Here is a 27,358-nt window from a genome sequence, read left to right as displayed (position 1 = left end):
GTCGTTCTTCTGAAGGTGAAGTGGACGCAGCTGTGGTCCGTCCAGTGTAGTCCGGTGGTGTGGCTGAAGGTGATGTCTTTGCTGGATGAGAAGACGGCGTCGAGTGTGTGTCCGGCGAGGTGGGTGGGGGTGGACGAAATCGGATGGAAAATACAGGTTTTGTGTGGATCTACACACACTAAATCAGAACATAGTCGTGGATAATTTCCCCTTACCTAACATTAATGAGTTGATTTTGATGTTGAAGGGAGGGAGATTCTTCACGAAATTGGATTTACGTTGTGCGTATCACCAGATTAGGTTGCACGATGAGTCAAAGCCATTGACTGCGTTTATAACTTCTGAGGGTGTTTTTCAATTCACTCGTATGCCGTTCGGGCTAGCATCTGCTGCTGGAGTCTTTCAGCGTATGATGGGCTCGGTTTTGGAGGGGATAAGAAATGTTGTTTATTTCCAGGACGATGTTTTATTATTTGGTGAAACGAAAGAGGAGCACAATGCAATCCCCAATGAGGTATTGCATAAAATGGAACATGCTGGTGTGACGTTAAAAAAAGAAAAATGTAAGTTTGCTGTGGAGGAGGTTGAATATTTGGGTTACACGCTGTCTGCAGATGGTGTTAGGCCAAAATGTGACTTGTTGGAATCAATAAGAAGAGCACTTAAGCAGAAGGACCAAAGCAGCAGACCAGGTCATGCACAACAATTCATTAGTTTCACAATTAATGGTGGTGCAAACACTTCTAACACCCGCTGCCGTAGGATGCGTAATTTACAAGAATATTGAAACAGAAAAAGAAGGTGCACTCTAAGAAAAGTCAATATCCGAAGTCGCTTTTTTTTGTATAAATTCTTCTTTATTTTGGATTTCGTTCAAACATCAAAGGCACAGCCAACGCGTTTCGTTCCACTCTTTGCCTTTTGGAACTTCGTCAGGGCTGTAATAATTATAAACATATATACACACATAAATATTCAATTGGCAAAGCCAACAAAAAATTAAAATACAAACAACAAAATTTTTTTACAAAAAAGAAAAAAGATAATAATTATACAAATGTATTACACAAACAACAAACCCAAGAAGATACAAACTCAAAATAATACAACATATTTAAAAAAAGGAGAAGCTAAAATTTATATCATTTCTAAAGTTCGCCATGACATCTTTACAGTATAGCCAGAACAAATAACAGCCATAATTGTATTGACTTGATTTCTGCAAAGCGTCCTGTATATTAAAAGGAACCATCATGGTATGGTACCTTTCCACTGATGTTAAATGGGAGTATAGAACGGACAAGTGTCATAATGACCGTGAATAACGCCCTTCTCCTAGTGGGTACCTGTTAAAACCATTTACAAAACCTGTTTTTTCTATCTATATAAGACATACATAATATATACAAACTATATACAATAAAGCAAGTCAGGACACCGTCATGATTTACATTGAAATAATATGAAAAATTAAATACATAAGAGAGAGCAGTCTTTGAAGGGCGATTTTAAACAAACAGAGGGATTGGATATTCCGTCCTAGGTCTTAGAGTACCGCAGTTACAGGAAATGACACGTTGCCCTAGTTAGATCCCCTTTGCCCAAAATATGATGCAAGAGTACTAGGTTAGGGGAACCCCCACCCAACATAAGTGAGAAGTGGGGGAGGATTAAAGTGAGTCTACCCACAACCACTGAAATGTCAAGAAATAATAAAAAAGCCAGTTGTGCTTACCAATAGAAAATAAGCTTACGATTTCGAAGGCAGTAACATTCAGACTGCCGCATAGATCCACGTATTGCACTGTGTGTGCCAAAAGTGCGTTCTAAATAGAAGGGAACGAAATTATATAATAATTAATACACAGAAAAGTCAGCCCATTAGCGGCTTGCAAAGGAAATGAAAAACAAAAAGATAACGATAGAAACATGACCCGAGGGATCTCGCGTTCATTCGTCATAATATGTCAGTGGCCATCTTTTTAGAACATTGTATTATGAACACTTGTCCCGGATACGGACCTAAGGTAAATTGGATATTTTTAATATTTTAAATATTCTGAAGCTCCATGGTCCTGAGCCAAGAGTTATATAGCGACTGCACATTACTGATATTACTGCTCAATGTTTATATACCTCATGTGTCAGGATAACGTTAGTCAATCCGTGGCTCCTGGGAAGATCTTTGTCTTGTGCAGATAATATGGGGAACCTATAGAAATTGCAGAAAGCTCAAATCAATGTAAGGTAAAACAAACAGACCCCATTGATTTTTAAGAAGTGAAAGAGGCGGAAATTTAAATAACCAAGGATTCCAATGATAGTTTTTATTCGTTTAGAGGAGCCCGCTGCTGGGGGTTTAAGCTGTAATAAGTAAAAAAGCTCACGATTAGAAACTTTAACGCCGAAACCATGAAGAGTAATGTTAATGGCTTCGTACCCTAGATATACCTGAGTAGGTTTAGGGAGTTTAATAACAGCAAATAAGATGCAACTGTACCCGGTTGAAAAAAGTGCCAGCCTCCGTTCGTTATAACAGTTGATAACGTTCTCCCAAGGTCATAACATAGACCAAATGCTTGAGAACAGTTATGTGAAGCCAATGTATAGCGCACCGAACCTAGAATGACAAATATAACCCCCGTCAAAAATTATAGGCAGAATAGTCGAACTATGAAGACCAATAAAATTGCAACCGTACCCGTTTTCCACTAGATGACAGCTTGTATTTTTGTTGCAAGCGTCAAGGTTCCCCGGATTCAAGTCAGCAACCAATTGCTTGTCAATCATTCAAGTCCTTTTAGTACAGAATACCGAACCTTAGGGTAACAATTAAAAAACCCATATAGTTAAAATATCCATGTATTACGAGACGTTCCATCCCATATCCCTCTCCTTAGAACATACCTATAGTAGGGTGTCGGCTCTCAGACCTTCGGCGTGTGCGGCGTTCAGCAAGCAAAACGTGTAAACCCCTTGTTTATAAAGCGATATGTGAATTGCCCACACCTGTGCACCTAGTGGCGGACGACCTCTGCACGTGATGGTGTCCTGGTCGAATTCAAGACGACGAGTAGGCGCCATCATAGAGTGGTGATTCTAACCATAAGCCCAATATTACAAAAATAACGATCTTTATGGAAGTTTAATAAAGTGGAAGATGACCCCACGAAGTTCGTTGGACGCATTGGTGCCGGGACGTCCGCTAAATTAAATCGGTTTTAACACGCTCTTTTTCCGCCCATGATAAAGTTCATGTAGGAGTTAAATGACAACGCCATTTTAAGATGGTGTTAGTAATCTGAATATACCGCCGAAGCGGGAGAATTACTCTAAGGGAATACGATATGGTGCTTTTCAGAGTTCATATTATTGGATAACACAAGCAAGGGAGATTTGTTGAAGATATTCCCGGGACACGCTAATGCTAAAGGTGTTTTAATAAGGCATATATAATATCTGTAACAAATTATTTTAGGCAGTTCCCAGAATATCCTGATATTTAGATACATTCCTATAATTCCTGTGGCGGAGCGCATTCATTATAAAAATACTCAACAAACATTCCCTAAGTAAAGGGAAATATTTACAGGGTATACAGACAGTGTTCCTTTTAAGTATCTGAATAGTAGATGTAACAAACTTAAAGAGTGGGATTGGCTTGACACAAGATATTATACCTCCCAAATTTAAGTGAAAGGTATATCCATTCCCGCCGAATATTTCTATTATTCTTATTTTTGTTGTTGTTAAGGCCATCCTACTAAATTAAGTGAGAAAAGCCTAGAAACTGTCCCATGACAAAGACAATAACTATATTATAACACATGAATTAATATCATGGATGCAAATGTCACATGATAAAGACAATGACATATTATCACGATACATAATTGAACGAACAACATATCGGTGCCTCATAACATATATGGTGGATCGCCATCCAGTATCTATGTTGAGAATGGCATCATTTTACAGTTTGGATGGTATCTATACATGTTAATCAGATAAAACCTTTATCGGTACAGACAGCACTACTCCAGAAAGAAATGAAGTTCCCTGTCCGTATTATGCCCCATCTGAGTGGCCCTAAGACGACAAATCCATTTTGCCTCCCTTTGTCGTAGTGCCAACTCACGGTCCCCACCTCGATTGTCCTGTGGGATGTGATCGATTCCCAAAAACCAGAAAGTTGAGTCTTCTGGATGGTAATCTTTGTAGTGCATGCTGACCGGATAGCGGCTGTCCTTGTTAATGATCGCCCTACGGTGTTCCTGGATTCTGATCTTTAATGGGCGTGCTGTACTGCCCACATATATTTTATCGCAACTACAACCTAAAACGTATACTACGTAGGGTGTATTGCAATTGATGAAGGCATCGATCTTATATTTCTTAGATGAAATATTTGAAAATTCGCTGGTTCTGTGTCGACCAAAAGGACATATGTTGCAAGTCCCGCAAGTAAAGAAGCCCAGAGGCTTCGGTGGGAACCATGCTTTCTTATCACTTGTAACATAGCTTTTGCATAAGGTATCCCTTAGTGATCTACCCTTGCGGTATATTATCTGTGGTTGATTCGAGATGACACCAGATAAACTGTTGATGTTCTTCAGAGTGCCCCAATTTTTTCTGAGAATATTGTGCACCTTCTTACTGTTGGTATTAAACTGGGTCACAAATCTAACCGGACCATCCTTTTTGTTGGATGACTTCGGATTTCTGTTTTTAGTTAGAAGCGTGTCTTCCCTGTCAAGTTTGATTGCTCTTTCAACTGCTGTCCGAACTGTTTTCTCTTTATACCCCCTTCTGAGGAATCTGTTATTTGCTTCCTTGATGTTAGTGATAAATTTATCCTCCTGGCTACAATTCCTACGTATCCTTACCATCTCGCCATAGGGGATATTGTTAATCACTGACTGCGGATGAGCACTGTCAGCTTGCAACACAGCATTACATGCCGTCTCCTTCCTGAACAGTGTGCTCTGGACACTGTTATTGTCGATTTAAAAGTTGATGTCCAAAAAGTCAATACTGTCCTTTCCATGTTTCATTGTCAGCTTGACATTACAGTTGTTATCATTGAGATAATCATGAAACGCCTGCAGTTGTTCATCTGTACCAGACCATATGACTATAACGTCATCTATATACCTCCCCCAGAACACGATATGATCGGTCCAGGGGGAGGCATAGTTGCACCATACATGCGACCGCTCGTACCAGCCCATGAATAAGCAGGCATACGACGGCGCAAATTTGGAACCCATGGCTGTCCCACGGGTTTGGTGGTACCAGGTGCCATCGTGCAGAAAGTAGTTGTTCTCCAAAATGATATTTATCATGTCGAGGAGCATTTCGTTGAAATCATGTAGTTCTCTCTCTTTATCGAGAAAAGATCGTACCGCAGTTATGCCAAATTTGCTATGGATACACGTGTACAAACTTTCCACGTCAAAAGTGACAAAAGATAATTCTTCCGACCAGTGTAGGCCATTGAATTTTGCTAGAATGTCAGAGCTGTCGCGAATATAAGATGGAAGGTTAATGACGTACTTCTGTAGATTAAGGTCAACGAATTCTGAAATTTTTTCAGTCACCAATCCAATGCCAGAGATTATGGGGCGCCCTGGTGGAAAGGCGCCCCCTTTATGTATTTTGGGTAAAATATAGATACACGGGTATCTAGGTTTATCTACCCGTAAGTATCTATATTCATCTTCCGAAATGAGGCAAGTCTCTCGCCACTCGGTGAGCTTGCCAATAATCAGACTACTGATCTCACTAACCGGATTCGTAGGGATGCGTCGGTAGCAGCTGGTATCATTAAGTTGCCTGAGGATTTCGGCCATATAGTCTTGATGGTCCATTACCACCACATTACCGCCTTTATCGGCTTCTTTGATGACAATCGTGGTATCAGTTCTCAGACTCTCAAGGGCAATTCTCTCCCTGGCAGTGATGTTATGTGCAATGGTATTGTTGCGCTGCACTGAGGTTTCCAATTTGTGTAGGTCACTTGTCACTTGTTCGTAAAAGGTATCAATACTAGGATGGTAGTTATATGAAGGGGTGAATTTCGATCTGGGTTTTAGGTCGCTATTAGTTCCAAGATCTTGTTGTATGCCCAGTTCATTCAGTAACGCCCCCATATCACATGGATCCTCATCATCTAGGTTAAGCAACAGATGTATACCCCTGATGTCTGCTACTGTATGTGTCCCCACACTTCCCGTTCTGATATTATCTTGGGCCTTTGGTGTCTGGCGTGAGAAAAAGTCCTTCAGTTTTAGTACTCTTACAAACTTATACAGGTCTATATGTACATTCACAAGATCCCCTCCCTGGGTAGGACAAAAATTAAGGCCCTTACTCAAGACAGACATCTCATCATTGTTCAGTATTTTATTAGACAGGTTGATGACCTTTAAATCAGAAGTACAATTCGTTTCACAATTGGACATTTCAGTACATGCAACATTCATTGTTTCGGTTTCGTCCCCATATTGGGTTTGTTTGCTGGATTGTTCACCTGGTTCTTTCCTGTGCTTGTACCTGTACCTGCCCTTACCCCTCCTCCCCCCCCCTCCTTGTTTTGTTTGGTTTCCCTGGGGGCGAGTCGTTTCTCTTTTTTGTTGCAGTCTGTTGCTTATGCGTAACGTGGCCAACTCCTTCTGAAAAGGAGTGGCCCCTTCGGCTAAAGGGATCTCCCGTGTTATGTTAGAGGTTGTACTACAGGAAGAGGCAGAGGTTATACTGCTTCCAGATCTTACATCATCATTGTCATCCCTCTCTTCCCGTTGTCTTTTTTTGTCCTCATTACTCTGGATATAATCAAATTTCTTGGCGAATGTATATATTCGGCCATCCTGATAGTCTCTATCGTCTCTTCTTATTTTCCTCATTTTTTTCTCTTTTAGATATACTTGATGTTCATTTATTACTTTTTTAAGAATTACAATTTTTTTTTCAATCAGGTCCTTTTGTTCCATCCCGTTAATTTCCAAAATGAGGGCCTCAATCTCCTCTCGTAGTTTATCACCCTTTTCCCGGGCATGTTTGATCAATATTTGCATCATGATCTTCGATGCATGCTCCAGGTTGCCCTCCCATTCCGTAAGAAGGATATCACTTAGGTCCTCAAATGTTGGGAAAATCAGAATTCTGAGTCCCCTTGGTACCTTCTCATTGTTAAGATATTGTTCTAAGGTAACCCCATCCCACCATCGGGATAATTCAAGTTTTTTGAGACGCTCGAGTTTTAGGAACAAAGCCTTTAGGCTAAGTTTTCCAGTGTCAGTTTGCGGTATTGGGTCCTTGGGTTTGTTAGAGCCAAATAAATTGAGGGCCAACTCCTCCCTCCCATCATCGAATGAAGCCATATCTTTTAGTATGTACAAGTAAAGGAAAGAACCGGTGCAAGACGGTCTAAGTTAAACACTTAAGCAGAAGGACCAAAGCAGCAGACCAGGTCATGCACAACAATTCATTAGTTTCACAATTAATGGTGGTGCAAACACTTCTAACACCCGCTGCCGTAGGATGCGTAATTTACAAGAATATTGAAACAGAAAAAGAAGGTGCACTCTAAGAAAAGTCAATATCCGAAGTCGCTTTTTTTTGTATAAATTCTTCTTTATTTTGGATTTCGTTCAAACATCAAAGGCACAGCCAACGCGTTTCGTTCCACTCTTTGCCTTTTGGAACTTCGTCAGGGCTGTAATAATTATAAACATATATACACACATAAATATTCAATTGGCAAAGCCAACAAAAAATTCAAATACAAACAACAACATTTTTTTACAAAAAAGGAAAAAGATAATAATTATACAAATGTATTACACAAACAACAAACCCAAGAAGATACAAACTCAAAATAATACAACATATTTAAAAAAAGGAGAAGCTAAAATTTATATCATTTCTAAAGTTCGCCATGACATCTTTACAGTATAGCCAGAACAAATAACAGCCATAATTGTATTGACTTGATTTCTGCAAAGCGTCCTGTATATTAAAAGGAACCATCATGGTATGGTACCTTTCCACTGATGTTAAATGGGAGTATAGAACGGACAAGCGTCATAATGACCGTGAATAACGCCCTTCTCCTAGTGGGTACCTGTTAAAACCATTTACAAAACCTGTTTTTTCTATCTATATAAGACATACATAATATATACAAACTATATACAATAAAGCAAGTCAGGACACCGTCATGATTTACATTGAAATAATATGAAAAATTAAATACATAAGAGAGAGCAGTCTTTGAAGGGCGATTTTAAACAAACAGAGGGATTGGATATTCCGTCCTAGGTCTTAGAGTACCGCAGTTACAGGAAATGACACGTTGCCCTAGTTAGATCCCCTTTGCCCAAAATATGATGCAAGAGTACTAGGTTAGGGGAACCCCCACCCAACATAAGTGAGAAGTGGGGGAGGATTAAAGTGAGTCTACCCACAACCACCGAAATGTCAAGAAATAATAAAAAAGCCAGTTCTGCTTACCAATAGAAAATAAGCTTACGATTTCGAAGGCAGTAACATTCAGACTGCCGCATAGATCCACGTATTGCACTGTGTATGCCAAAAGTGCGTTCTAAATAGAAGGGAACGAAATTATATAATAATTAATACACAGAAAAGTCAGCCCATTAGCGGCTTGCAAAGGAAATGAAAAACAAAAAGATAACGATAGAAACATGACCCGAGGGATCTCGCGTTCATTCGTCATAATATGTCAGTGGCCATCTTTTTAGAACATTGTATTATGAACACTTGTCCCGGATACGGACCTAAGGTAAATTGGATATTTTTAATATTTTAAATATTCTGAAGCTCCATGGTCCTGAGCCAAGAGTTATATAGCGACTGCACATTACTGATATTACTGCTCAATGTTTATATACCTCATGTGTCAGGATAACGTTAGTCAATCCGTGGCTCCTGGGAAGATCTTTGTCTTGTGCAGATAATATGGGGAACCTATAGAAATTGCAGAAAGCTCAAATCAATGTAAGGTAAAACAAACAGACCCCATTGATTTTTAAGAAGTGAAAGAGGCGGAAATTTAAATAACCAAGGATTCCAATGATAGTTTTTATTCGTTTAGAGGAGCCCGCTGCTGGGGGTTTAAGCTGTAATAAGTAAAAAAGCTCACGATTAGAAACTTTAACGCCGAAACCATGAAGAGTAATTTTAATGGCTTCGTACCCTAGATATACCTGAGTAGGTTTAGGGAGTTTAATAACAGCAAATAAGATGCAACTGTACCCGGTTGAAAAAAGTGCCAGCCTCCGTTCGTTATAACAGTTGATAACGTTCTCCCAAGGTCATAACATAGACCAAATGCTTGAGAACAGTTATGTGAAGCCAATGTATAGCGCACCGAACCTAGAATGACAAATATAACCCCCGTCAAAAATTATAGGCAGAATAGTCGAACTATGAAGACCAATAAAATTGCAACCGTACCCGTTTTCCACTAGATGACAGCTTGTATTTTTGTTGCAAGCGTCAAGGTTCCCCGGATTCAAGTCAGCAACCAATTGCTTGTCAATCATTCAAGTCCTTTTAGTACAGAATACCGAACCTTAGGGTAACAATTAAAAAACCCATATAGTTAAAATATCCATGTATTACGAGACGTTCCATCCCATATCCCTCTCCTTAGAACATACCTATAGTAGGGTGTCGGCTCTCAGACCTTCGGCGTGTGCGGCGTTCAGCAAGCAAAACGTGTAAACCCCTTGTTTATAAAGCGATATGTGAATTGCCCACACCTGTGCACCTAGTGGCGAACGACCTCTGCACGTGATGGTGTCCTGGTCGAATTCAAGACGACGAGTAGGCGCCATCATAGAGTGGTGATTCTAACCATAAGCCCAATATTACAAAAATAACGATCTTTATGGAAGTTTAATAAAGTGGAAGAAGACCCCACGAAGTTCGTTGGACGCATCGGTGCCGGGACGTCCTCTAAATTAAATCGGTTTTAACACGCTCTTTTTCCGCCCATGATAAAGTTCATGTAGGAGTTAAATGACAACGCCATTTTAAGATGGTGTTAGTAATCTGAATATACCGCCGAAGCGGGAGAATTACTCTAAGGGAATACGATATGGTGCTTTTCAGAGTTCATATTATTGGATACCACAAGCAAGGGAGATTTGTTGAAGATATTCCCGGGACACGCTAATGCTAAAGGTGTTTTAATAAGGCATATATAATATCTGTAACAAATTATTTTAGGCAGTTCCCAGAATATCCTGATATTTAGATACATTCCTATAATTCCTGTGGCGGAGCGCATTCATTATAAAAATGCTCAACAAACATTCCCTAAGTAAAGGGAAATATTTACAGGGTATACAGACAGTGTTCCTTTTAAGTATCTGAATAGTAGATGTAACAAACTTAAAGAGTGGGATTGGCTTGACACAAGATATTATACCTCCCAAATTTAAGTGAAAGGTATATCCAATCCCGCCGAATATTTCTATTATTCTTATTTTTGTTGTTGTTAAGGCCATCCTACTAAATTAAGTGAGAAAAGCCTAGAAACTGTCCCATGACAAAGACAATAACTATATTATAACACATGAATTAATATCATGGATGCAAATGTCACATGATAAAGACAATGACATATTATCACGATACATAATTGAACGAACAACATATCGGCGCCTCATAACATATATGGTGGATCGCCATCCAGTATCTATGTTGAGAATGGCATCATTTTACAGTTTGGATGGTATCTATACATGTTAATCAGATAAAACCTTTATCGGTACAGACAGCACTACTCCAGAAAGAAATGAAGTTCCCTGTCCGTATTATGCCCCATCTGAGTGGCCCTAAGACGACAAATCCATTTTGCCTCCCTTTGTCGTAGTGCCAACTCACGGTCCCCACCTCGATTGTCCTGTGGGATGTGATCGATTCCCAAAAACCAGAAAGTTGAGTCTTCTGGATGGTAATCTTTGTAGTGCATGCTGACCGGATAGCGGCTGTCCTTGTTAATGATCGCCCTACGGTGTTCCTGGATTCTGATCTTTAATGGGCGTGCTGTACTGCCCACATATATTTTATCGCAACTACAACCTAAAACGTATACTACGTAGGGTGTATTGCAATTGATGAAGGCATCGATCTTATATTTCTTAGATGAAATATTTGAAAATTCGCTGGTTCTGTGTCGACCAAAAGGACATATGTTGCAAGTCCCGCAAGTAAAGAAGCCCAGAGGCTTCGGTGGGAACCATGCTTTCTTATCACTTGTAACATAGCTTTTGCATAAGGTATCCCTTAGTGATCTACCCTTGCGGTATGTTATCTGTGGTTGATTCGAGATGACACCAGATAAACTGTTGATGTTCTTCAGAGTGCCCCAATTTTTTCTGAGAATATTGTGCACCTTCTTACTGTTGGTATTAAACTGGGTCACAAATCTAACCGGACCATCCTTTTTGTTGGATGACTTCGGATTTCTGTTTTTAGTTAGAAGCGTGTCTTCCCTGTCAAGTTTGATTGCTCTTTCAACTGCTGTCCGAACTGTTTTCTCTTTATACCCCCTTCTGAGGAATCTGTTATTTGCTTCCTTGATGTTAGTGATAAATTTATCCTCCTGGCTACAATTCCTACGTATCCTTACCATCTCGCCATAGGGGATATTGTTAATCACTGACTGCGGATGAGCACTGTCAGCTTGCAACACAGCATTACACGCCGTCTCCTTCCTGAACAGTGTGCTCTGGACACTGTTATTGTCGATGTAAAAGTTGATGTCCAAAAAGTCAATACTGTCCTTTCCATGTTTCATTGTCAGCTTGACATTACAGTTGTTATCATTGAGATAATCATGAAACGCCTGCAGTTGTTCATCTGTACCAGACCATATGACTATAACGTCATCTATATACCTCCCCCAGAACACGATATGATCGGTCCAGGGGGAGGCATAGTTGCACCATACATGCGACCGCTCGTACCAGCCCATGAATAAGCAGGCATACGACGGCGCAAATTTGGAACCCATGGCTGTCCCACGGGTTTGGTGGTACCAGGTGCCATCGTGCACCTGGACCGAGTGACAAGGATCAATTAAGATCATTTTTAGGTCTTATAGAATATTATGCAAAGTTTGTGCGCAATTTTGCAGACAAGACAGAAAAGATAAGGGTTTTGCTTAGGAAAGGGTGTTAGTTTGTGTGGGGTGTTGATCGGGAAAAGGCGTTTGAAGACATAAAGAGAGATTTGTGATGCGGAGGTTTTGACGCCTTTTCACACTAAGTTGGAGTCTGTCTTGACAGTTGATGCAAGTGCTGTGGGGTTAGGCGCTGTGCTCGCACAGGTGCATTCTTCTGGTGTGGAAACGGTAGCATTTGCCTCAAGGTCACTTACTAGTTCTGAGAGGAACTACTCGATTATCGAGAGGGAGGCGCTTGCGGCTGCTTGGGGCTGTAAGTATTTTAGGATGTATTTGTGGGGATTTCATTTCAGGTTGCAGACGGACCATAAACCGTTGATAAGGATTTTGTCTCCAGGTGGCGCAGGAAAGGGTTCGGCAAGGCTGCTGGCCAAGCTGGCGGCCAGGTGGCAAGAATTCTTGTATAATATAGATTATATTCCAGGATGGAGGAATAGTCAGGCAGATGGGCTGTCGAGACTTCCATTACCATGGGAGGAGGTGGATAAGTTGGGTGTTGAGTTGTTGTTGTGTGAGGGATCAGTTGCAGCTATTGATGATATTGTTGATTTGTGTTCTGGTGCTATAGGGAGGACGCAGTGGAATGAGAGCATGGCTAAGGATGGTGTAATGCGTAGTGTGAAGGAACTGACTGTAAAAGGCACTACACATGAAAGCACTCTAGAGGTGGCGGTTAGACCATATGTCAAGGTGTTGGACGAGTTGTCCATTTTGGTTAAGGAGATAAACATTGTGATGAAGGACGATAAGTTTATTCCGCCGCATGATCTGATATTTTTGCTGTTCAAGTTACCGCATGAGGGTCATTTGGGTCAGTCACTTACTAAAAAGAGATTGAGAGAGTATTTTTGGTGGCCTGCGATGGATCAACAGGTTTCTGATTGGGTGGAAAGGTGTGTGGATTGTTTGGAGTGCGAGAAAAGGTTGAAGGTCGGTAGTCAAGTGTCTCATGGTACAATTGAGGACCCGGAGTCTCCTTGGCACACGGTGTGCATGGATTTTATTGGGCCGTTTAATAGTTTTAGAGCGGATTTGAGGTTTGCGTTGGTGATGATTGATGTTACATCGAAGTGGCTTATTGTTACATTTTGTAAGGAGATAACGACTAGTTCCACCATTTGTTTGTTGTCTGAGGTTTTTAGGGAAGAAGGTTTTTCTGTTAAGTTGATAACAGATAATGGGACACAATTGACGTCTGATGAGATGGTGAAGTTTTTAAGTTCTTGTGGGATTGTAAACAGTAGAACGTCATTCTATAACCCACAAGGGAATGGCATTGTGGAGAGGGCGAACCGCATGATGAAGGGTGCCATTCAAATGGCCACCACGACGGGTGGTGCAGTAAAGGATATGGTTGAAGACTTAGTGTGGGCGTATCGCACTACAGAAAAAAATTCTTCAGGGAAGGTTCCTTTTAATTTGATGAGGGGACGTGTGGCTGGTACCAAACTCATTCCTGCTTGGATGAAGGATTGCATTGGTTTGGCTAATTTGAGTGGGGCAAGCACGAGTGGTGGAGAAGTCACGTGTGGGAGGAACAACATTTCGGTGAATGACTTGGTGAAAGTGAAGCCTGGACGTGTTGCTGGGGGTTTAACAAAATTTAGAGGTCCATTCAAAGTAAAATCTGTTCATAACAGGTTCATAACTTTGAGCACTGGAGAGCATTGGAATCTCAGGAGAGTGGCATTGTACAAGAAGTTTAAACAACATGACGATGGTGGAATGGTTATAAAGGGGAAGGATGTTGTACGTGTTGACCCTGGTGTTGACGTCAACGCTTCTAGTCGGAGGCTTAGGAGACCTACTGCTTATTTGCAAGATTATTTCTGTGACTATGTATGATATTATTTTGTTTTAATATTTTCCTTGTTCCCTTTTTTTCCTCTTGGTCAAACCATTTGTTGTAGGTGATCTGCTTTGTGCATTTTTAGTTTTTTGTTTGGTTTCTTAATGGATGAGTGAAGGGAAGAGGATATGTTGTATTCTCTGTGTACTTTCTCTTTAAACTATTGTTCCATTTAGATTCCTTGTTTGATGGTGTTCCATGGCTGGGCTTCTGTGGGCAGTTACCTGCTAGCCTTGATGGGGACACCATCTTTTCTCTGTGGATCTTATTAAATCATTTATACATTTCATTTACATCTTTGTGGACCTCGTTACTTCCCCTACAACACAGACACAGGTCCCCATATCACGGAGACCATTTGGAATCTGAAATTGTCCTATTAGGAGCCTGTTTGTTCGTCCTGAAGAATGCCGCAGACTCTATTGAGCCACAAGGCAGAAACATGTTGATGAGGGTAATAGTGGTGATGCGGTACTAGTTCCCTTTCTCCCCACATCTTGTTTTTTTTTAATACCAAGTGCCGTACCAATAAACAAATACAGTTTGGGGTGCAACATTGGTTTTTAATATACTTTTCACATGGTCCCATTATCAAATTTGAAGTGTATCCCTGTCTCCAGGTGTAGACCTGCTGTCCACCAAACCAAGTTTTTGGGGAGTGAAGGGATGTCCTATGATGAAGCATGAAACCTGGTGGTGTGTGAGGACAATCTGTCAAATGTTTGTGTATACCCAGCATACCTATTGAGGGATGTTGAGAAGGACACAGTAATGTAAATAAATTCTCGGCTAGCTTCATTTGTGGGTAAACAGAAGGCTGGAGGCCAGCTCACCCGTAAAACCCATTGCCTCTAGTTCCCTACCCTGGGTAATCCTAAGGGTGTGTGTTTTCATGGTTGCATGGCTCAACATTGTGGTTCGAAAAAGTGTTTAAAAATATATAAACACATACTTTTTGTTTTGAAATGCTTTATTTAAAATAATTTGAGACAATCACTACAATAACATTTGAATTTATGAAATATGCATTTGATTAAAATTATTGATGAATTTTTGAGAAAGTCAATAAGTGTGCTATAAATATTTTGATGTACTGACCCCTTGATAAAGCAAATAGACCCACTGCGTGTTGTATTTTGACCCTTTGACAAAGCCAATAAGTCAGCCTTAGTTAAAATGACACCCTTTATATTGTTCTACATGTTCAACCATACATGCCATAGAGTGGGACTGAATGCGAGGCCAGGCCCTCGGCCCAACCCCATGTTGATCAAGGACATAGGCACAGGGCCTGGCTGAAGTCCTGCACCCAACCCTCTGCTGCACACTGCTGAATGTCAAATGCTGCAGGGAGTAGGGTGCCTGCTGGGTGGTGTTACAGGGTTAGGCGCAGGACTTCACTGCAGGCCAGGCCCTGTGACCCATCCTTCGCTGTGCAAAGTGATGGACATCTTACTTTACGTGTAATAAAACATAGAAATTCACACAAAAATTAAGATTAAAGTGATGTTACAGTGAGGAATTGTAATAATACGTTACTTTGCATTAAAAAAACCTTAGAAAGTCACTGAAAAAACAAAGACTAAAGGGACATTATAGTTAGGGGAAAATGTAAGTTACAAGATACCATTTTAAACTAGCTAATCCACAGAAGCTCAGCAGTTTATGGGTTTCTCAAGTAGGTATTACTCGTGCATGAAAGTAACTATATCTCATTCCCTCGCCATGCACTGCTAATTACCTCACATATAACATCACTCATGGCATGTTCGATCACATCATTAATAACATCACTGCAATCTCGGAAATGACAATGTTAATGAAAACAGTGTGTATACTAGTTACTTGAGATAACAACAACTGGTGATTTTCACTGGTTTTGTGTAAATCTGCTTTTGTATACTCATATTTTCCCCTAACCATACCTTTGCTATTTTCAGCATATCTAGTAATATATATATATATACATATATGTTTGACCAGGGATCCCAGGTTGGCTAAGTTAGGTACCTTAGGCCAAGTAGGGACCGACGTTCCAATGTCAAGGAAAGGAAGGTCACCTTCTTAGATAGCCCCTATCATCCCCTCGGTGGCTTGGCATGAGCAGCCAGGCTTATCTTCAAGGCAAATGTGTAAAGTAGTCGCGACCACGCTCACAATAACCCAATGATGACACCACAAATAGACTCCACACAAGTTTTTATAAAACAAGTATAAACTTTATGCAAAAAGATATACGATAAAACCGCACAATATAAAACCAACATATGAGGTTGTGCAATATTTCTCATGGCCGGTTGATAGGCCAGCTAGCTTTTTTAAGTTCTGGAGATGTCAATGAGCACTTCTAAACATTCTCCTGTTCTCCTAATCACATGTCATACAGTTGGTAATGCTAGAATCAGGTACTTTTGCAATTTAAAAACACTGTAATGTGTAACGTAGCAATCAGACACTTTGTAATGAAAAGAATGCAATGTGTAAAGCAACAAACAGGCACTTTGCAAGATAAAACAATGCACTGCGTTATCCAACCACAAGATATGTCGGTCTGGAATAATAGGGCAATGCATATACACTAATCAGGTAATTCGTTATGCAGGAATAATGCAATGCACAATACGCTATTCAGGTAGTTCGTTATGCAGGAACAAGGCAATGCGTCATACCACAATCAAGTAGTTTGTTATACAGAAATGTTGCAATGTGTAATACGTCAGTCAGGTACTCCGCTCTCAGAAATGGAATACTGCATAGTACACTCAGGGTCCGATCACCGGGCCTTAGGCGGTCTCTCCGCCTCCTCTTCTGATCTTCAGTCAGCCTTGCAGTTGCCCCCAACACAGTACAATGTAATTCCAAAGTGCAGCTTCGCACTTCGGCCCCTGTACCGCCACTCCCTTTTGGTAATAGACGTCACAACATGAGCCTAAGCAGAGGCTTGCGCTGCCAACACGAGAGTGAGGCCAAGAGCATTTTCCTCTGACCCCGCGCCCCGCCCCAGGAGTCGACAGACATTACCTGGGGGACGCAAACCAACTCTCCTCTCCTCGTCCAGCTGCTGGGCCTCCAAGCAGCTTTGTGAAATGGCAACGGCGGCTCGGGCCGGCAGCACAGCTCCTCCAGGACTGCCAGTCTGGGCTGCTTCACTTTCGAAGATCTCAGCCTGCCACAAAGCACACAGCGTCGCTGAATCTTCCTTCACTCCAGGTGCACGATCACTGGGCACTCCACACACAGGTCTCTGCACAAAGCACACAACGTCAATGAGACTCACTTGGACACCAGGCACTCACGATCACAGGCAGTTCTTACGAGGGTCTGAGCCTGCAACAGGCACGCTCTCACATCGCTGCTGAGACTCTCCTGGAAACTTTTATGTTCCTGTGTTTCCAAACAGGGAGCCAGCTCACCTCAGGCTCTTGGGGATAGTTACTTCAGGACATAGCACACAGCAAAGTTATTCAAGCAGGGGGACACAGCATACAGCAAGGTCCCTTTAGCCTTTCCTTAGTTGAAACAGCAAACTGATGGCCAGCCCCAGATCACACAGTGAGTCCTATCCTTCAGTCTGTTCAGTTATTTCTTCCTTGGCAAAGGTCCTCTTGATCAGAAAGTAGCTCCAGTCTTGTTCACACTTGATCAAGCCATGCTCCAAATTTCAGGGGTTTCAGCTCTCACAGGTATACCCCTCCATGGCTTTGAGTTTTTTGTGTTTCAGGGGCCACTGACCCCTGTGCAAACCAGTGCGGGGTGCCTCCCTGCCAGTGACACCTTTCTTCCTTTGATTAGTGGGGGTCTGGATTCTCAATCACTTAGCAGGAGATGAGCTAATTGTTTTATATAGCAGCAACCCAGGCCTCTTCCCCTCTAATGGCTTCTCCTCCCCCTACACTCCAGATGCAGGTCAGCCTGTTGCTGTCTCACCTCCTCCCCTGTGTCAAGACATTCCCCAGACCCTATCGCTTTCAAATCCAGACATGCAATCCACATCCAGGCAGAGACACACAGAAATGTTAGAGCACAAAAACTCAGCCACTTCTAAAAGAGTGGCTTCTGAACACACAATCCAAAAACCACCTTCATAAAAAGATGTGTTATTACATTGTGAGCTCAGGCATACTAAACTTCACCATTCCATCTTAAGCCCTTGGAAAGATAGGCTGGAAAACGAATTACACAGCCTTCCCATTCTATCCTATGGGCAAGAAAACTGTTCAACAGTGAAAAACCAAAATGGAGACTATTTCACTGTCAGGACATGACACACACCTTAGTACATGCCCTACCTCCCACATGCACTGCACCTTGTCCAGGGGGTACCCTAGACCTACCATAAGGGTGTCTGATGTACAAAGAAAGGGAAGGGTAAGGTCTGGCAAGTGAATGCACTTGACAGAACAACATGGCAGTTTAACTAACTGCGCGCACGCCCTGCAATGGCAGGCCTGAGTTCCCTTTTTAAGGGTGGCACAAATAGTGCTGCAGTCCCACTAGTAAAAGTTGCATTACCAGCCCTGGCACACATATTGCACTTTACTAGGGACTTCACTTAGTAAGACAAATATACCAATCATGGACAACCAATTACCATTACTTTATACTGGGAACACTTACACTTTGACACTGTTTAGCTGTGGCAAAGTGTCCAAAGCATCGAGAGCAGTCAGAAATAGCGGAGGTAGAGGCAAAAGGTCTGGGGTAATCATGCCAAGAAGTGCCAGATCTAACAATATATATAGATCTATATATATATTACCTACTGGCGGTCGCCAGTAGGTATATATAGTTAGGATTTTTTCTCTATGGGATTTTTGAAAATTCTATGTCAAATAACTTTGGCGTTTGTGGACGGAATTGGCTGAAATTTTCAGGAAAATGGCACATTTTGTTTCTGAGCAGCCCCTGAAAATTGGGGGGGGGGTTCGTCCAGGGGGGGTCGAGAAAAAAGGGGGGTCCCAAAACGTGTTTTTAACATTGAGTTTTCCATAGGGCGGTTGGCCTCACTTTTAGCCCGAACGGCTGAATGGATTTGCACGAAACTTGGCAAAATTGTAGGGACTGGTAGCCCGATGTGCCTTTTGTAGGTCTCAATATATGTGCTACAGTGGATTTTGAGAAATTAACGTTTAAAAAAAGATATATATCTGTAACAGCGGACCGGGCAGCGCTCCAGTACGCGTACTTTTCGCGCAACGGAGCTTTGTGAAGCGAAGCTGATTGGTTCTCCGGCGTCTGTAAACATTCCAAACAGTCCGTAGCGGCCGCCATCTTGTCTCTCGGTAGGATCGAGAGACAAGAGGAGGCCAAAGCGAAGGGGCAAATGACCATAAGGGGGCATAGTAGATCCTCACTGACCCCCTAGGTTTGATGTGGAGGTTTTAAAAGGGCCCCGCGGGGCAAAAAAAAAAAATAATAATAATAATCGAACGGCTGAATGGATTTGCACGAAACTTGGTAAAATATTAGGGACTGGTAGCCCGATGTGCCTTTGCTAGGTCTCAATATGTGTGCTCCAGTGGATTTTGAGAAATTAACGTTCAAAAAAAGATATATATCTGTAACAGCGCTCCGCTTCGCGTACTTTTCGCGTTACGGAGCTTTGCGAAGCTGATTGGTTCTCCGGCGTCTGTCAACATTCCAAACAGTCCGTAGCGGCTGCCATCTTGTCTCTCGGTAGGATTGAGAGACAAGAGGAGGCCAAAGCGAAGGGGGAAATGACCATAAGGGGGCATAGTAGATCCTTCCTGACCTCTTAGGTTTGATGTACCATTTTGCCAAGTTTGGTGTAATTCCGTTCAGCCATTCAGGCTGTAGACGTATGTAAATGTCCTATGGAAAATTGCATGGGGAAAACACATTTGAAAGTGTTGAAATTTAGAACCAATTAAAATGTTACTTTGGTTTTGTATTTGTGTGTGATGAAAGTTAATTGGTTATGTATATATGTCAAATGAGAGGAAACCACAGCCATTTTGTGATACTACTGTCTGAGGTACATTTGTGAGGAATTTTTGGTGGTGAATTTCTGGTGTTTGATTTACACAGTACTAACACTTCTCCTACTTTTAAAAAGGTGAGTTGTTAATTTGTAAGGGGAACTATGTTGAACACTTGAAGATAATTTGAAAAATGTTTTCTGTTATTTATTTGCAGTCCTTCTGTTATACTAAATACTTGATAAAGTTAGTTTTATATTATGTATTACTAAAAACGATAAATGAAAGTGATTATTTTTTTCTGCAATTTCCAGCAAGCAATTTCAAAATAAAATGGCTCACAATGAAGAGACCGTGGCAATTTCTTTTGAATTGTCCACTACATTGATTGAAATTGAGAGTACCAATAATGAAATATTGTCACAAGGAGGAGATGACTTGTATGATTCCATTAGATTGATTGAAATGGACAGCACCAATAATGAAATATTGTCACAAGGAGATGACTTGAATGATTCCACTACATTGATTGAAATTGAGAGCACCAATAATGAAATATTGTCACAAGGAGGAGATGGCTTGTATGATTCCATTAGATTGATTGAAATGGACAGCACCAATAATGAAATATTGTCACAAGGAGGAGATGACTTGAATGATTCCACTACATTGATTGAAATTGAGAGCACCAATAATGAAATATTGTCACAAGGAGATGACTTGAATGATTCCACTACATTGATTGAAATTGACAGCACCAATAATGAAATATTGTCACAAGGAGGAGATGACTTGAATGATTTTTTTGATCAATCTGTTGATGGCGAATTTATCGAATGTTTGGAGACCATAGAGTTACAAGAATCATCATTGCAGACTTTTCATGAGGAAATTGCTGATGAGGACATGTTACTAGTTCTTTCAAATTTAGAAAATTCTGAAGAATAAATTTATATTTAGAAATCAAAAATTGTTTGAGACATTATTCATTTTTATTTTTAATTTATGAGGTTGTAGCGAAGTGATTGTAGTATAAAATGAGACTTATAGTATAGAGTGCAACATTTTTATGTTACATGGTAAGTTTACTCATATTTACTTCCCTTCTCCCACTATATTATCTCCAATGTGTATTTGACATCTCTTCTTCATCTCCGGCCTCCTTTCTCTCACTGTGTGTCTCCGATGCATCTTATCGCTGCTATTTTGTGTAATTACAGAAGAGAGTAAAATAAAATAGTTCGGAACGTGAAAAGGGGGCAAAGTAGAGTACCCCTCACGCCCTAGGCCTTTTTAGGCGGTCCCAAAAGGATCAGTTTCTGCTTTCCTGAGAGATTATGGTATGAGTTCCATATACCACAATAATTTGCATTAAAACATGCAAGATATCTATCTCCTATTACCAACTTTGAGATATTCGCGCTAAGCGCGAATATCTCCAAAAAGTAACACCTGCCCTGAGCAGTTCTTAGCCATGTTATCCAATGGGAGGTGGATAACATGGCTAAGAGCATTAGCTCAGTAATGCATGAATATCGCTGACTTTTTAGCGATATTCATGCATTGCGGCCGTTTATTATCGCATTTGCGATAAACCTTGATAATAGCAAGGTTTATCTTCGATAATTTCTGACGATGCTTAGCGGTAAAAAATTCGTTGGTAAGCATCGTTAGCGATAAATATCGCTTAACTTTGGTAATATGCACCAACGTCTGTTAACGTTCGATTCGAAGGAAATGAGGAAGTGTTGAAAAACATTGTCTGCGCCATCTTGCCTTTTTTGAAATGCCACACTTTTGTCGTGCACGGCAGCCATTTTAGATGCCTTGACCAGACCCACTCTCTGCACGCTGTCGATTCGTAGCATGGCTCCCCACCCTCGCAAGCATCTTCCCCAGGCACTGGTCACCCCCGCTCTCTGTCTTATGCATCGGCAATAAACCTCCCCCCATCTGCGCTGCTCTTCCCTGAAAATCACACTCTGTGCCCGCCCGACACCTCCCTTTCGCCCTATTCACTACCGCACCCTCTGACACTCCTCTTCCTCTGTGTCCGATTGTCCAGGCTATCACCTAGCCCTGCAGATGTAGTTTATGGCCCCAGCTGTAAAGAATCACCCCTCTTCAAAGGAGTTATAGTAGATCAAGGCCCACACCCGATGAGATCCGTCACACCACACGTGTTACTACTATCTGAAAACCATCCTGTATTGTGATTGGGGAGGGGACCGAGCCTGAAGCGGAAGATTCCAGGAATGACTCTTTGTACATCAAAGTTTTTACAATTATGTGTCACATTAAAAATATATAGCACTCCAACAAAGTAGTAGGAATATAAAACTTTAATAACATATAAATATATACAACAAAACAAAAACAGTAAAAACATTTAAACAACGAAGAGACCGTGGCAATTTCTTTTGAATTCCTGATGAGGACATGTTACTAGTTCTTTCAAATTATGAAAATTTAGAAGATGTTGCCTGGGGGTGGGTCGTCAGTAGCAGTCTGTTGTGCGAATAGTTCCAAGGCAGCAGAACGCGCTGAAATCTAGATGGCACGAAAGTGATGTCTAGTAAGTTGCCGCCCAGCAAATAACGGCGTGGGGCGCCGCGGGGGTGAGTGAGTCCAGTAGGCACCACAGCTATTCTTACCGGCATTGCAGAATTACTGCTGGGGACAATGCCTGTGCTGTAGCAGGGTCACAGCAGAAACAAAAAGGATTCTGTTGAAGATGTTGTTGGTTTTCAATTTGAATACAGTTCTGGTGTCAACTGCTATGCTAATGTAGTGGTTAATGTTTTGTTTTCTCTAGAAAATGTAAAAGAGGGGGAGGCAGTCCAAAGTTCCGTTAAAAGGGCAAAGGAAAGGATCGGTGGTTTGAACTATCAGTCAAAAAGGGGAGGGGGTGCAACATTTTTTCCTACCGGGTCACACTGTGCTTTCACCGGAACTGAGGTCTGCAGGATTCTAGTAATTCAAAGTGAGGCTGGCACCAGCATGGGAGCGCCGACGTCCCGCGGATACAGTTTCGTCACTCCACGGGCGATCATGGCAGTCATTCCCCATCGGGGGTCGGAGACTCCCGCGGCTCCTCTAGAATCTTCAAGGTCGTGGAGGACTACGGTGGTGGAGTCAACCAGTGACCGGGCCATTTCTTTATGCTGGGCCCGCTCTTGCCAGGTCGACCGCCATTTTGAGAGTTCGGTAGCTACTGGCGATCGCGGGGTCAAATGAGCGGACGGGCTCCACCCTGCCGGGCGAGACGTTGCAGCATGGCCACAGTGGAAGAACCCTTTTCCGGGCGCCTGGAGCGCTGAGGGTGCAGCTAGGAAGCCTCCACCTGGGGAGGCGGGAGAGGCCTGTTCGCACCGTCTCTCCCTCCCAGTGCACCCCACGGCGTCTCGCTTGAGATTTGTTATGGCCGGACCAGGCGATGAGGACGAGGGGGGGGGTCGGAGGCATGTGCAAGACATCCCCCCCCAGTGTTGTCGCAGCCATTATTCAAGAAAGAAGAAGTGTCCCGTCCGTATTCGGGCCGGGCTTCCGGTAGATGTCGGCCGGACGCCCCTGGCTCTGGCCCCATGAACGGGTTTCTTGGTTTATCGGCTGCAGCCGGATCCCGTCGGCCTCGGCCCCCCGACCGTTGGTGGCCGGACCGGAAGAGCATGTGGCGGGACTACCTGAAACTGTCAAGGGCCACCGCGGCCGGACTGGGAGAGAGAGGGGAGGGTCGAGGAGACATTCCCCCCCCCTGCAACTGTTCAGCGTTGTAAAGGCAATCCCCTGGCCAGGTCCCGCTGGCCTCGGCCTCTCCTCCGGCTACACCCTACGTTAGGATCTCCTGGCCGAGGCGTGGCAGCAGGACCCGCCTTATATGGGCTGCTCCCGGCTGGGCGTAGCCGCAACCCTGCCCCACCTTGGAAGTTTCCAGAGTGGGGGCGGATGTTCTACTGACTTGCATTTTCCCTAGTCTATCGATTTTTTTGGCGTGGCAGGCGGTGGGACAGCGAGGGGTGATTTGGTTTCTCTTACTGTTTTTCTGGTCTCTCACCACTGGCATATTTTAACGTTTTCTTGTTTCTAGGACATTAATAGGTTTTATCATTACGTTATGTTATCGTTTCTTTGTTCGTTGTTTAATAAAAGTTCATGTTCATCAGTGGCCTACTGATTTTCGTTTTCCTATTCTTTTCTTTCCAGGTTGTTTCATGCTAAAGTTTCTGTTAACAGGATACAGTGATCACTTCGTTATTATTGCATATGTCCTTTTCACTAGGGGTGCTCTCTGGTCGGGCCAGATGACGTATCTCTAGTAAATGGTCCGGGTGAAACAGGTGCATCAATCAGTGGGGAGTAGATAGGCATGACAGATTACAACGGGGGAGAAAGGTCCGCATTACGTACCCTTTCACTATTTGCAAAGATTTTCCTACGCATATTTGCAAACAGGGAATACCTCCAAAAAGAACCAATTCCCAAACAGTCAATGTTTGGGGAAACAATCAATCAATGTGGAACGAAATAGGCACGACGTGTTAAAGGTTTGCGTTACCTACCCTTCACTATCTGCAAAGGGAGAGAGAATATTCCTATTCTTCCTCGTTTGCAGACAGAGAAGATTCTTAAGAGAATCAACTTCGAACAATTCAATGCTCGATTCAAACAATCAACAAGGGGTACTGTGAACACAAATGAACGCCGCTTATGTACATACACATTGGTATTATCAACAGGTTGTTCCTAATGTTTCTATTTTAGGGAGGTCAAAAAGAGATCCCATTAGTGGCCTACTGATTTTGCTCGATTCCTTTTGTTTTTTTACACGATTTTTCGCTATCTGCAAAGACTAAACAGAGTATTGCGACTCTGTGCTTGTTTGTAAATAGAGAATGAACCAAAGAGAACAATCAATCAAATGGAGAGAGAAGCAGGCACGATGGATTACAACGGGGGCAACGGGGGCAAAGGCCTGCGTTAACTACCCTTCACTATCTGCAAAGAGAGAGTACTCCTAATAGAAATGAGGGGTGGGGGGCAGCATTCAAAGCAGATCAGTGTGCATAAACACGAAAATGTTTTTACTTACCACGTACTTGACATTCGACAGCTTATGATATTTGCTATTAAAAAACCATTGAAATTCACTGAAAAAACCATAGGTTATAGACCATATATAGTTAGGAATTAGCATTTAAAAAACCTTATTTTACTCACACAAAACCATTGAAATTCCATATATAGTTAGTTGCACTAACTATATATCGCGCACCCGCAATCCACTGCTGATCATGTCACATATTACATCATTCATGACATGGTCAGTGACATCACTGATGACATCACTGATGACATCTCAAATGACATCACTGATGACATCACTGATGACATCTCATTTGACATCATTCTTGTGCTAATACGATAAACCTCTTCAGACTCTAATATAACCTTAGATACACTCAGTGTATACAGACACTCACACACTGCCACTCATCCATGGAGTTACTCACACACCCAGTCAGTCATGCAAAGAAACAATCTCACCTCCATTTCTTCAACTATACAGTTAAACACACCTTACTTATTGAAACATATACTAACACATATTTACTCTCTTATACAATCCCTGATACAAGTTCACAATGATCGATACAACCACTCACTCATTCAGTGGCTCTCATGCACAGTTATTTATATATGCCAACTCTCACATGTACTGTGTTTAACATATGTACTTACTATGACATGTAGCATTGAGATATCCATTCACTCATCAATACACTCATGCACACAGTCAACTGCCCATGTAGCTGTTTCCACATGCAGTCTTGAACTCATACACCTAGTGAATAAACTGCTCACACATCTATGCATAGAGTCACACACCTTCCAGCCACCCCCACACAAACTCAATCTCCCATAGAAATACTTGGGCAACCAATTAATAACACATATAGCCTCTCGTATAGCTAATGATCAACACATGCAGCAGTTTACATCACAACAGACATAATGATGCACAAATTAAGACAGTTTAGTCACTAACCCATGCATTCAGTGAGACACATTTAATCACTCACTCATACAGTCAGTCACGCACCTACTAAATCCTTCATCCAGACACTTATACATCCACTCATTCTTCAATATGTAAGACATATTTTAACTTTACAGAAACATACAGTCACTGGATGTTGTCATCAGTGATGTCATCAGTGATGTCATTTGAGATGTCATCAGTGATGTCATCAGTGATGTCACTGACCATGTCATGAATGATGTAATATGTGACATGATCAGCAGTGGATTGCGGCTGCGCGATATATAGTTAGTGCAACTAACTATATATGGAATTTCAATGGTTTTGTGTGAGTAAAATAAGGTTTTTTAAATGCTAATTCCTAACTATATATGGTCTATAACCTATGGTTTTTTCAGTGAATATATATATATATATATATATATATATATATATATATATATATATATATATATATATATATATATAGATATAGATATATATATATATATATATAGATCTATATACAAAGTTTTATATTTGTATTAAGAGAAGACAAACATTGTACATAACTTTGACAAGCAATCTAATAGTAGTATATTTCAGAGCTAAGAAGACAAATAATGCTGAATGTTCATACAGCATATATAGAGGTAATTAAGCTTGCCTTAGAATGCATGTTAATGTACAGAAGTCATAAGAAATATTATAGGAAAGAAAGAAGGAATAGAAAAGGGGGAGAAGAGGATGAAAAGAAGAAGCGAGGAGAGAAGAAAAGAGAACAGGGAAAATCTACACCAATCAAAACTATCTGACCATTGTGAATTCAAATCAATACGGAGAACATAATAAAAAAAACAACACTGTAAATATACAGCCTTAATAGATACAGGGATATTTTGTAACCTGACAGTTAACTAGATTTACTACATGCAGTTAAATCCCGACAAAACAGAGTTAGTCCTGATCGGAGGCTCACCCAATCCCTGGTGTTCTAAGTTCTGGCCTTCCTGTCTCGGACCAGCCCCTCTTGCGGCTAAATCCGTGAAAAGTTTGGGTATTAAAATCAGTGCTGACCTTTCTATGCACACCCATATAAGCATGATTGTCTCCTCCTGTTTTTTATGTCTTCGTACTATCCGGAAGGTCTCTCGGTTTTTCACGATCGAGGCTCTTAAGTCTATTCTTCTTGCCCTTGTTATCTCTCAGGTTGATTATGCCAATTCTCTCTATATTGGCATTCCCGCTTATGAATTACGCCGACTACAGCTTATTCAAAATCAGGCTGCTAGGCTGATCCATAGTCGGACTAGATTCCACCATGCCCTCCC

Source organism: Lissotriton helveticus, chromosome 2_2 (genome assembly GCF_964261635.1).
Source record: "Lissotriton helveticus chromosome 2_2, aLisHel1.1, whole genome shotgun sequence".
Taxonomy (NCBI): Eukaryota; Metazoa; Chordata; class Amphibia; order Caudata; family Salamandridae; genus Lissotriton; species Lissotriton helveticus.
This window is presented reverse-complemented; position numbering follows the sequence as displayed.